We start from the raw sequence: 12,086 nt of genomic DNA on the forward strand, positions 1-12,086 counted from the left end.
ATTATTTACTTGATGTTTCTCTCACCCAGGGCTTCCAATACTGGGAGAAATCTACTAATTCTTCCACATTCATTAATAATAAGAGTAATGAAAAGGTATCTTGCACCACCAAACAAATAATATCACCAAGATGACCATGCATGTTTATATTTCTGTCCTTTTCTTCATTCTAGGGGCTTCTTCTTGGACTGGGAGGGTGACAGAGGTGGTATTCAGCAGGTTCTGAGCAGTTCTGGAGAATTGGTATCAGAAATTTTGAGTAGTTCAGAGAACGGGTAAATACCACCTCTGACTGGCCCTGACCCCATCTATTCTCTGCCTCCCAAGTTCCAGCTTCCCCACTCCAGGGGAAGGTTACTGCAAAATCCCCATTTCCTCCCCATCAGCTGGGAGTCGGGAGGCAGATAATAGATGGGGGCAGGGCCAGTCAGAGGTATTTACCAGTTCTCCAATGTACTCAAAATTTCTGCTACCGGTTCTCCCAAACTGCTCAGAACCTGCTGAATACCAGCTCTGATTAAGGGCCACCTGGAGGTTTCTCTGTGTCATCAGGGACACCTGAGTGGTACAAATGGGTGTGGAGCCTTATTGGAACTGTTGAAAGGACTGTGTTATAGATTGGAGATAGATGATGTCATATTCCTTCCCCTCTGTTGAGAGAGGGATGTTCAATTTTGACATACATGGCCTCTTTGACCCCCTCTTTCAAGCCAACGGTCATCTCTGTTCAAAATGTGGACTTTGCTGTCTTCAAAAGAGTTCCTTTGTCTTTCAAATGCATATTGTTGTCCCCAATTTGGGTCTGAGCGTGGTGCCAAAGCCAATGATGGATGCCAGACACGAGGTCCAGGTTTTCTGATTGCTTTTTATTAGAGTACTCCCAGGGTTTCTAGTCAAAAGGCCAAGAACCAAGAACAAAGGATTACGAAAGCTTTATACATTTTCACTAAAGGAGAAGGCGGGGCAAGGTGAAATAATATCATCTAATAAACATTTTAGCAATAATTCTACAATTTGTTCTACTGGTCTATGTCTGTCCCATTCCTAAGCCTTGGCTAGTGAATGCCCCAGGAGTTACCTAATACACATTTCATTTGCTGCAGCCCATCTCCATTGCTAACTTTTGGCTGAGGTCTGCAAGTTGTCTAATCCTTGTTACTTTTTATCAGCTATCTAGCTACCTATAATTGCTACAAGCTTTACATATGCATATTTCCTGTTGATAAGCATTCTTTGCTCTTATGAGACAGACAGACCCCCCCCCAATTACAGTCTTCCTGATTTACTTTCATGTGTGTGCCATGACCTTATTTTAGCAGCCAGCCCATCATTCCCCCCCCCCTTTGAATCTGAAAATGATCTAATTTTCCAAGATTCACCCAACATCAATATCTGTGTACTGGGGGACCTCATAGTTTGCTTATAGGTGGAAAGGCAAAACAGAAAGCATTGTAATGCACAACAGGTGATTATGAGAACAATCACTATGCCTGCCAGGGTCATTATTAGGTACTTAACCAGTGAAATCAGGCAACCATCCTGTCAGTCAATGCCACTAGTCTTTCCATTCGTCCATGGGGTGCGGGGGGGGGGGAGTTGCAGCTATCTTTGTGATGTGCGTAGTTCAGCTGTGGAATTCTGGAATTTGTCCAGAAATGCACACAGCATTGTTGCACAAGTAGTGCACACACATCTCCTTATGATGCCAATATCATATCTAGAGCCATTCTATTCTGAACTGTCATTGTCTGAATGGCTTCTTGTTCTTTTGCTGCAGCAGTCTCATTAGCTAGGATTTCCTCCACTGCTTGTATATGATACAAAGCATTATTGAAGGACCAGAGCCCATGGAACAAAGTAAGGGGTTGGTATTCTTCAGGTACTTTCTGAATTGTTCAAGATTCCTATGGTTTCCAATCTTTCTTTCAGGTAAAGTGGGCATATTATACTGTAGGTGGGTGGGAAGAGCACAGATACATAGCAAATCATATGGTCTCATCCTGACAGTTGTTAAGTCTATTTGTCTTAATATCTTAGCCTTCACACACACAGACGCACCAATCAGCTAGTGGTAATAATTGGGTAACTCCTAATTCTAGTGTGGGTAGCTACAAATACCTTTTGGGGAAATTTTCTAATTGAGAAAACACTTATGGGAGATCGCAGTTCTCCTCTCACTCAACTATGGTTCTGGAGGCTTTTGATTCCAGAACAATAACTTAAGTCCCAGTTCTGCTATTGAGGACGTCACAGACTGCACAGTTCAAGAATCAGGAAGGACAGATTGTGGTTATTTCTTCACTCTGGAAGTAATGTATCCAAGATGCCAGGCCTTCCACTTTTAGTGCCGTATGTGAAGCCCTAACAACGTGAGTGGCAAAGTTTGCCATGAGGACAGGTGAGCCTCCTGACATAGCTTAGCTAGCTGTTGTTTTTGTATATCATTACAATTTTCCCATAGGACTACTTGCCAGGTGGTAGGCTGAGTAAAACTTTCAAGTGATGCTTAACAGTTCACACAAACCTAGCTGTGAAATATGGGTCACAATCAAACGATATACTATTTGGCAGCTCAAACCTAGGAATAATTTCTTCCAGTAGGACGTTTACTACTTCATGCTCTTTATTAGTCCTGCAAACAAAAGCAGATAACAGGCCATGCTGTGAAGGTATATTCTAGTCCCAAACATACTTAAAACCTTACTTTCTAGGTAATACAGTGAAATCTATTTCTCAAATTGTCCCTGGGTAGTTGCCTTTAAGTTAGACGTAGACCGTTGCTTGTGTACGTCGCCCCGAGTCCCTGTGGGGAGAGGGGGCGACTAATAAGTCTGATAAAATAAATAAATAAATAAATAAATATGGGTGGGCACTTGTCTACTTTTGGATTATTTCTGGCACAGATCAGAAAAGCTGCTACAGCTTGAAAATAGCGGAATAGAGACCCTTGTCTACTACACAGCATGTCATAAAATCTACCAGTGCTTTTGACCCCCAATGTGTGCCAACATGTATTTCTTAAATAATCTTTAGAGGTGTATCTGGTACAATAAATGTGCTCTCTAACCTCCACCACCCATCATTCCCCTCCTTGCCTCCAATAAACTTAGCCCATGCCCTGTCCCCAGGTGTATAAGAGGGTGAGGAAGTGGGTATGGATGGAGACATCGGAATTAGGGAAGCTGTTCATTCTGAGTGTCATAGGGCAGCTTCCTTAGCAGCCCTATCTGCAGCCCGGTTCCCTTTCGCATAAAGAGTGTCTTCCTTAGAATGCTCCTTGACATGTATGACTGCTTCTTCTTTTGGCTGCCAGACTGCTTCCAATAATTCTAAAATTTATGGGCCATACTTAATAATTCACCCCTTTCCATTTAGTAATCCTCTTTCCTTTCATAAAGCTCCATGGGTGTGCAAGATTCCAAAGGCATATTTGCTATCTGTGTAAATATTTACTGTTAGTCTTACAGCCAGCTGTAAGGCTCTAGTTAAAGCTACCAGCTTGGCCAGAGGACAGAAGGGGCCTTAGGAATGAACATGAGCCAATTAATGGAAATTGCATGAAGGGTCATTGTGAATAGAGACAAAGTAGAAAAAAGGAAGAAAGATGACAGGATGCAATGTAAAGCTGAATTGCTGACAGTTGCATTGTCAAATAACTCCAAAACCCAGGGCAGACGTCAATGAAATTGGTGTAAGGAAGAAGGCACTGGATACTAGAGTGTCCCAAGAGACTTGAAGTCAGAATAAGGGGACAAGGAAGTGGACAGAATAGAAGAATTGACTCGAGAGATCAAGATTTATGATTCACAGAGAGGAAGAAAGTATGTTTGGACTAGGCTTTTCCAAGGATTTAAAAATTCACCTACCCTTTTTGGTGAAGCCTTAGCCTCAGACCTAGAAAATTTCCAGCCTTGCAAAGATGGAGTTGTGCTACTCCAATATGTAGACGATATCTTAGTAACCGGACAGACGAGGGAGACTTGTTAAGAAAATACCAATCAACTGCTTCATCTGTTAATGGACAAGGGATATCGTGCCTCAAGGCAAAAAGCTCAGCTGGTAAAGCCCCAAGTTAAATACCTAGGGTACACCATAAGTCGAGGACAGAGAGCAATAGGACACGAGCGAAAAGAAGCTGTGTGCCGAATTGCGGAACCAATGACTAGGAAAGAGTTATGGGGATTTTGGGGTGCGGCAAGATATTGCAGAATATGGATTCCAAATTTCGGGCTTCTAGATAAACCTCTTTATGCATCCACAAAGGGGGTGGTGGTGAAAAGAACCCTTTGTTTGGGGTTTAGAACAGAAATGGGCGTTCAAAGCCCTAAAATCAGAATTATCTTAGGCTCCGGTAATGGGACTCCCCAATCTAGAAAAACCTTTTAATCTCTTTGTGGACTCAAAAGGCAATATGGCTCTGGGAGTCCTGACGCAAGAAAAGGGAAGTTGGCAACAACCTGTGGCTTATCTATCCAAACAGTTGGATTGCGTTGCAAAAGGCTGGCCACATTGTCTCAAAATCCTGGCCGCTATGGCTCTCCTGATGGAGGAAACTAATAAATTAACCTTCGGACAGCCTACCACTATCTATACCAGCCACGCAATTCAAGGGATCCTAGAGACAAAGGGACATTTATGGTTAACAAACCCCAGAATTTACAAGTATCAGATACTCCTGACTTAGAATCCACAAGTAACCTTAAAACACATGAATGCCCTAAATCCAGCCACTGTATGCACACCTGTATGCAAGTCATTGAGAGTCAGTTTTAATGCAGACCAGACTTAATGGACGTACCGTTGAAACATGCAGAGTATAACTTGTTTACTGACTGGTCGAGCTTCATTACTACGGAAGAGCGCTATGCAGGCTATGCGGTAGTCTCTCTTGACAGAGTCATAGAAAGTGGACCTCTTCCAAAAGGCACTAGTGCCCAAGTAGCAGAATTATGGGCTTTGATCCGAGGGCTAGAGAGGACAAAGAATGAAAGAGTGAATATATGGACTGACTCTATATATTCCTTTCTTACTTTGCATGTCCATGCAGCTGTTTATAAGGAAAGAGGTCTTTTAACAGCCTCAGGAAAAGAAATTAAATACCCCTTCCTAATTGAAAGGCTCATAGCTGCTGTAAAAATGCCAAAGAAAGTCTCTGTTATGCATTGCAAGGGCCACCAGAAGGGACAAGATGAAATAGCCAGAGGGAATAGGGCCGCCGACAAAGAAGCAAGGTGATTGGCAACCCAAGAAGATCAGGGTTACCCTGACATAACCGCTTACGTAGCATTAGAGATGCTGAAAGGACTGAGCCCTAGATACTCCAAGGCAGAGGAACTCCAAGCAACTGTAGACTTGAGGGGACATAAACAAGGAGAGTGGTATGTACTTCCAGATGGAAGGATTTTTGTACCCGCTAACTTAGCCTGGCAAGTAGTAAAAGATTCCCATTCAACAATGCATATGGGCAAAACTACATTAGCCGAAGTGCTTCAACGTATATTTTACATCGATCACCTCCACTCTCTATGTGCCCATGCAAGCGAAAGATGTAACACAAGTGCCCAAGTTAATCCAAGACAAGGACCTAGACTTCCCCCCAGAAGCCAACCTAAAGAGTATTAACCCATGGATTCATGAGTTGTTGACTTCACAGATATGCCCAAATGTGGACTTTATAAAGCTATGCTGGTCATGGTGTGTAACTATACTGGATGGCCTGAATGTTTTCCTACAAAGATGAAGCAGGTACGCGAAGTGGCCAGAATCCTGCTTAAAGACATTGCGCCCCGATATGGAATTCCCTCATTCATATCATCAGATAACGGGCCAGAGTTTGTGCACCAAGTAATTCAAAAGCTAGCAAAATCTTTAGGACCCAATAGAGGCTCCACTGTTCTCTACACCCCCGAAGTGGAGGCTGCACAGAATATTCAAACCACACTGTTAAGGAAAAGATAACTAAGGTGTGTCTTGAAACCCATCGTAAATGGGTAGACACCTTCCCTTAGCTCTCTGGTCTATGAGATGTACTCCATGTAAAGAACTTAAATTATCTCCTTTTGAAATGAAGTTTGGATGGCCACCGGTTATAAGCCCTAATTTGAAAAATCATATAGGGGACCTAGGACAGCTGGGGTCCTCATGGGTAAATCAAATGGTGGGAGAATTAAATAAGGACATACAAGAAATCCAACAGTATTGTGTTTCTCTCATCCCACCATTTCTGACGACTTCTAGTCATAATATTCAGGTGGGGGACAGAATGTGGGTGAAACACTGGAAAGGGGAGAACTTAAAACGTAGATGGAAGGGTTCGTATACTGTAGTCATGTGTACTCCGCTTACAGTAAAAGTTTTAGAATCGAAGTCTTGGATTCATTGGACCCATGTTAAGCCAGTCGCTGAGGAGTACTGGGAAGCTAACCGGGATGAAGCCCATCCTTTAGTGATACACTTAAAGAAACGCCCCCTATAACTGTCCTACTGGCAACGGGCAGTTATATACGGGGCAGAAGAGGCCCTACTGAAGTCACACTGGAAGCTGACTTCTCTATGTATGGCTGAAAATTTGAAGAAAACAACGTTCAAAATTATTAGCTATAAGATGAATTAGAAAATTTGAGCACCTGTCAGGGCATGGTAGTGCAAGCTTTTATGTCCATAGCTGCTCTATCTTTTGCTTTCGTAAGTCTGATTATCCTTATTTTGATTTGTTGTGTATTTCTAGCAAATAAGATTTGGTCTTGTGGAGCGCCCAAAGCTGATACTGCAACCCCTCAGACTATATTTAATCCCTGCCTTCTCCCTGACGTGGTGATTCTGTAGGCTAAAAAGAATTGTGTTAGGATAATTTTTGCATGAGGGACAATTATGAGCCTTTTGTGGCTCTGGCTGTTATTGGCAAGAGGGCTTGCTAAGTGATAACGTCCTGAATATTAGTTCCCAATGTTGCAAAAATACCTGAGCAACACCCCTTGCTCTTGAAGAAAGGTCCAAGGATGTTAAAAATCCCAGAGAACAGGGTAAAAGCCAGTCACAGGAAGTGGAACAGGTCCGCTTCCACCAATGGCGCATCATCTATGCTTGGGGATGGAACCGTAAGCCAATCCCGACATCAAAAGCCAATTACCTGACAAACTCTGCAAGAAAATTGGCACAGCATAGGGGAAATGGGCCCCTGCAACAATTGAGAAAAGGGAACTATATGTTAAGAGTGTTGGAATTAGGTCAAAGCTTAATTAATCAGTCCGACCCTGCCCTGGGTCAAAAATGCTTGTTGTGTTTGTCTGCTGGACCTTCATCTTATCATGCTGTTCCAGTTGAGCCAGATTTTTGTGGAAAAACCAAAGCTACAATAGTCTTTGACAAGGGAGGTAGATGGGGAACCAAAATGCTGCAAGGTGATTTGTATAATGCACTCAAAAAGGCTGGGGATGAGCCATCTCCCCATCATTGGCCCCATAACCATTGGTGTATAAATCATAGGGTCACCCTCCTTGTGCATCAAAAGCTATCAGAAACCTGGCATTTCTGTGGGGTCACTGTCAGAGGAACAATGCCCATCTGAAATGTACCTTGCCCCTAGGAAGACACTCGTGGATGTAAAATTAACCCACAGCATGTCTCCCTCTGCTCACAACCTCTTCCAACAGAAGGTCATTTTCTCGCTTCCCCCCCCCTCGTTTTTAACCATTGGGAGGGGAATTTGACTATTGGAAGATGCCCAAAGCCATTCAGCCACTCCAATTTCCTGTTTGACTTTCGATCAATCCACTACAGGACTTTGTGTTTCCCTTCCCCCTGGAAACACCAGTTCCCGATATCTCTTTGAAGGTCAAGTCCTCAGGAATAAGCAAATGGACCCTAACCAAGAAGTTCCATTACAGCCCCTGACTGGTATGTTCCTAGCAGGAACCTTACAGGTCTGGACTAATGAAAGGAACCTCCTTCTCCATGAACATCAGCGTACGTGTAGGAAAAAGTGGAATTTTCCTTCTATGTGGAAAAAATGTATATCTATGTTTACCCACTAATTGGACTGGCACATGCACTCTAATATACCTCCTCCCTAAAATGGGTGTGGGAAATGGGGAACAGGCTCTTCCTGTACCTCTAATGGGATATGTCCAGAAAAGAGTGCCACTCCTAATCCCACTGTTAGCGATACTAGGAATACGGACAGCAGTTGGAACAAATGTGGGTGGAATGACCCACTCCATCACACAGTTTAGGCAATTGTCAGAAGAGTTCCAAGAAAGCCTAAACCAAATTGCTGGCACCCTGGTTGAGGTCGAAGATCAAATAGATTCCTTGGCAGCGGTGGTTTTACAAAACTGCTGTGCCATAGATCTCTTAACTGCTGAAAAAGGTGGGCTACATGTATTCCTGGGAGAAGACTGCTGTTTCTATATGAACAGATCAGGAGCAGTCCGAGGGGTGGTCAAAGAACTGCGGGACTGAGCTTCCTCAATTGGTCAAAGACTGCAAGGGAGAGATGCATGGTTTTCTTAGTTACTGGGATCAGGTTGGATTAAACAAATGCTGTTTCTTCTGCTATATGGGATCGCAAGCTTAGCCTTTCTTCCTTGCATAATACCCCTACTCAAGCAACTTGTTATGCGGTCCGTAAAGGAAATACAGGTTGAAAGAGAATTAATGCTAATGGAAAGCCTTATTAACCATAGGATTGTCCCACATCCCGATGAGGAAGACGAAATTTCAGATACTGGCTCGTACGTTCAACTTGCACTCTTAGGAGTGGAGAAAGTACTTCCAGAAGATAAGCCCTAAGAATTATTCGATGTGTATTACTTGTTTCTTTGCTTTTTTGCTGATATGTATTCTGCATGCTTATATTGTTAATCAAAAAACTTTGTAATAGGCTAGACTCAATTGTGGCTATTAATAGAGTCTAGAAGAGGGGGATAAAGCAGGATAAAATGTGAATTAAAATATAAGAATGAGATGTGGCAAAAGGGACAGATAAAAAACTTGCTTGTAAGAAGACAGGGAAATGTCATCAGCCTTCAACCACAGAAGTCCAGTAAATGTCCTTATGTTCAGCTAAAGTTCGCATAGAGATACGTAGTCAGTACCTATGACCCAAGACAAAAGGAGAAGTAAGACCCTATCTACTTATAAGGCTTTTTCCTCAAAGTAACCAATAAGAAATTAGTTAAGTGTTTCTGTGTTGCGCCACTTTTGAGAATGTATAAGAATGCGCTCTTCGATAATGAAGGGTGTTCAGAACTTGCAATACTAGCCTTGGGTTAGTTTTCTGAACCTGGCTGCCAATGAACTTCTCCTTGCATCCCGAGACATCTAAGTGTGCCATTTCCTGCAACAGTGGAGCAAGGTGAAATAATAAGAAATATCGTCTAATAAACACTTTAGTAATAATTCTGCAATTTGTTCTATTGGTCTATATCTGTCCCATTCCTAAGCCTTGGCTAACGAATGCCCCGGGAGTTATCTAATACACATTTCATTTGCTGGAGGCCATCTCCATTGCTAACTTTTGGCTGAGGTCTGCAAGTTGTCTAATCCTTGTTACTTTTTATCAGCTTTCTAGCTACCCATAATTGCTACAAGCTTTACACATGCGTATTTCCTGTTGATAAGCATTCTTTGTTCTTGCGAGAGAGACAGACAAACCCCCCTTCCAAAAAAATTACAGTCTTCCTAATTTACTTTCAAGTGTGTGCCACAACCTTGCTTTAGCAGCCAGCCCATCAATATGGACTGCTGAATCTAGTTATGATGGGTTTGTTTTCCTTACGTTGTGCCCTAACTACTGTTTCACTCAATGATCAAGATTCAGTCCCAATTTTGTTTGTAAGGTGAGGACTGCCTAAAATAAAATAAAATTTCAAGGAATATATCTTCAAGTATACAAATCACACACACACAAAAAGAAAAGCCTGAGAGGTCAGAATTGCATAGTCACTTGGAACTATTTCAAAAACCTTCAGTTTCCATTTTTGTTTCTTTTTCAGAATTTTTCAATTGATTGAAATCTCCCCATTTTGAAAGTATCCTTAAAAAAAATCACTATTCTGGGAAAGCTTCATTCAAGGGAAAAGTAAAGTTGAGAATGAGACAGAAGTAGGAAACTTTGGTGGAATAACAACCTCAGTAGCTTACAAAAAAGAAAACAGTTGTACAAATGCAATTCACTTTTTCATAGGTATATTTGACAGTGATATAATTCAAAGTTACTATTTACTTCTCACTTCTCAAATTACTGCAGACTTTCATGAAAAAGCAAGATTTCTCAGATTTATAGCTGCTCAAAAGAAAAACTAAATGCTTCTATTTCTCCCTGAAATCAGTGGAAGTTTAAAACATTAATTTTGTTAATGTACATTCTCATTGTACATATTTTGCAGAGCAAGGGATAGACTATCATTTTTTTGTAAAAATCATCAAAATTAGCAAAAATTTAACAAATCAGCATATTGACTTTTTCCCCATTTTTAATAGGTCAAGCATGTATATTTCAGATAAACTCATGTGTCTACACATATAGTTCTTTCTCCAATAATTTGCAATAAATTGCATTCTATTGCTTTTTATTTTCTTTAAAAAGTTATACCAGTAAATAAACTTACATAAGTTATAAATCTGCATCTATTATTTGAACATAATTAAGTATATATGTGCCCCAAAATCAATAGATTTAATCTGGATTATTACTGTCACAATTGCTAATTGCCTCTTTCCATGGCTGTGCTAATTGCCTAGATTTGAATAGGTGGAAGACTATACTGGCATAAAACTTATTGCTCCCATAGGTGATCCTTATTTGACCCTATTGCCTCTTTTGCTTCATGTTCCAATCAGAACTAATGCTACAATAAACTATTTTTATTTGAACATAATAACAGACTCTAACAAGTTAGAATGTGCTTCTCCCTCTCTTTATTGTCATGTGAATCAGGGAGAGGCTTGTCCGAGAGAATTTTTTAAGTTTGCCGCCTGTTCAAGCCTCGCCTATGTGACCTTGGCATCAGCTCTTCCTCCTGCCTTTCAGGGCCATTTCCTGTCCCCTTTCCATCACAGCAGCCACAAAGCCTCCTCCTTGAAACAAAGTGGAAAACACTACTTGAACTCTGGTATGTGACTTGTAGCTGCTTCATTCTTGGGCTGCAGAACAAGCAGACGTAGCAGAACGAAGATGATGCCAAAGGAAGTTTGTGCTATAGCTAAGTGCAAATCTGGAAAAGTCCTGAGACAACACCAAATGGGACATCCTGTTATAGATTTCTATCTGCTTGCTGAGATGACCATGAAAAATATTTGGCCTACAGAAATTTATTAAGTGACAAATCTTCCCTCATAGGGAACTTTAGTCACTCGGATGGGAAACAATGTGGGCATATTTTCTTGATTGGGTAGGGATTTTAAAGAAGATAACCAAACAGAAATTAAATCCTAACATAATTATCAAACAAAGAAGAGATAAGAAAACCCATGTGGAATTAATAGAAAGATGGTGTCTCTAAGCAGAAAAATGGAAATGTTTTCACTTCAGGAGGGATATGGCTCACAGGAGACATCCAGAGAAACCATACGACTTCCATGAGGAAATAAGTAATTATGAGAAATAAAATAATAATAATTAGAAAATACACTTTGAGAAAACTCATATTTTGATATTCTTTAAATAGGCTGTCTGGGACAAACTTGGTTATTTCATTAAGGGGTTTCTATAAGAGCTGATTTTTAACCTATTAGAAAACCTTTCCTGACAACCCTCACTTGTTTCCAGACTTCCCTCTTTTCTTCTCTCTTTTCCTTCATAAACATCCCATTTGTTACCTTCCAGTGAAAGACAGGTAGGAAAATGGGAGTAAGATACTCAGTAACCATTGCCTGTAAATGTCTCTTATTCAGGGAGGCATTTATTTAATTATACTTCAAACGTTTAAGGTCTCCCAATGCAGAGAGAATGACTATTCCCAGGGATAGTGGCACTGTGGAAGTCCTGGTGTCAGATTTTCATTCTCAAGCCAGAGCAGTGAATCCTCTCAATTCTTTACCAGTACCAACCTATTGTTGGCTTATTGCCTGATCTGAGTTTAGGT

Source organism: Natrix helvetica (genome assembly GCF_964273705.1).
Source record: "Natrix helvetica genome assembly, chromosome: 1".
NCBI lineage: Eukaryota > Metazoa > Chordata > Lepidosauria > Squamata > Natricidae > Natrix > Natrix helvetica.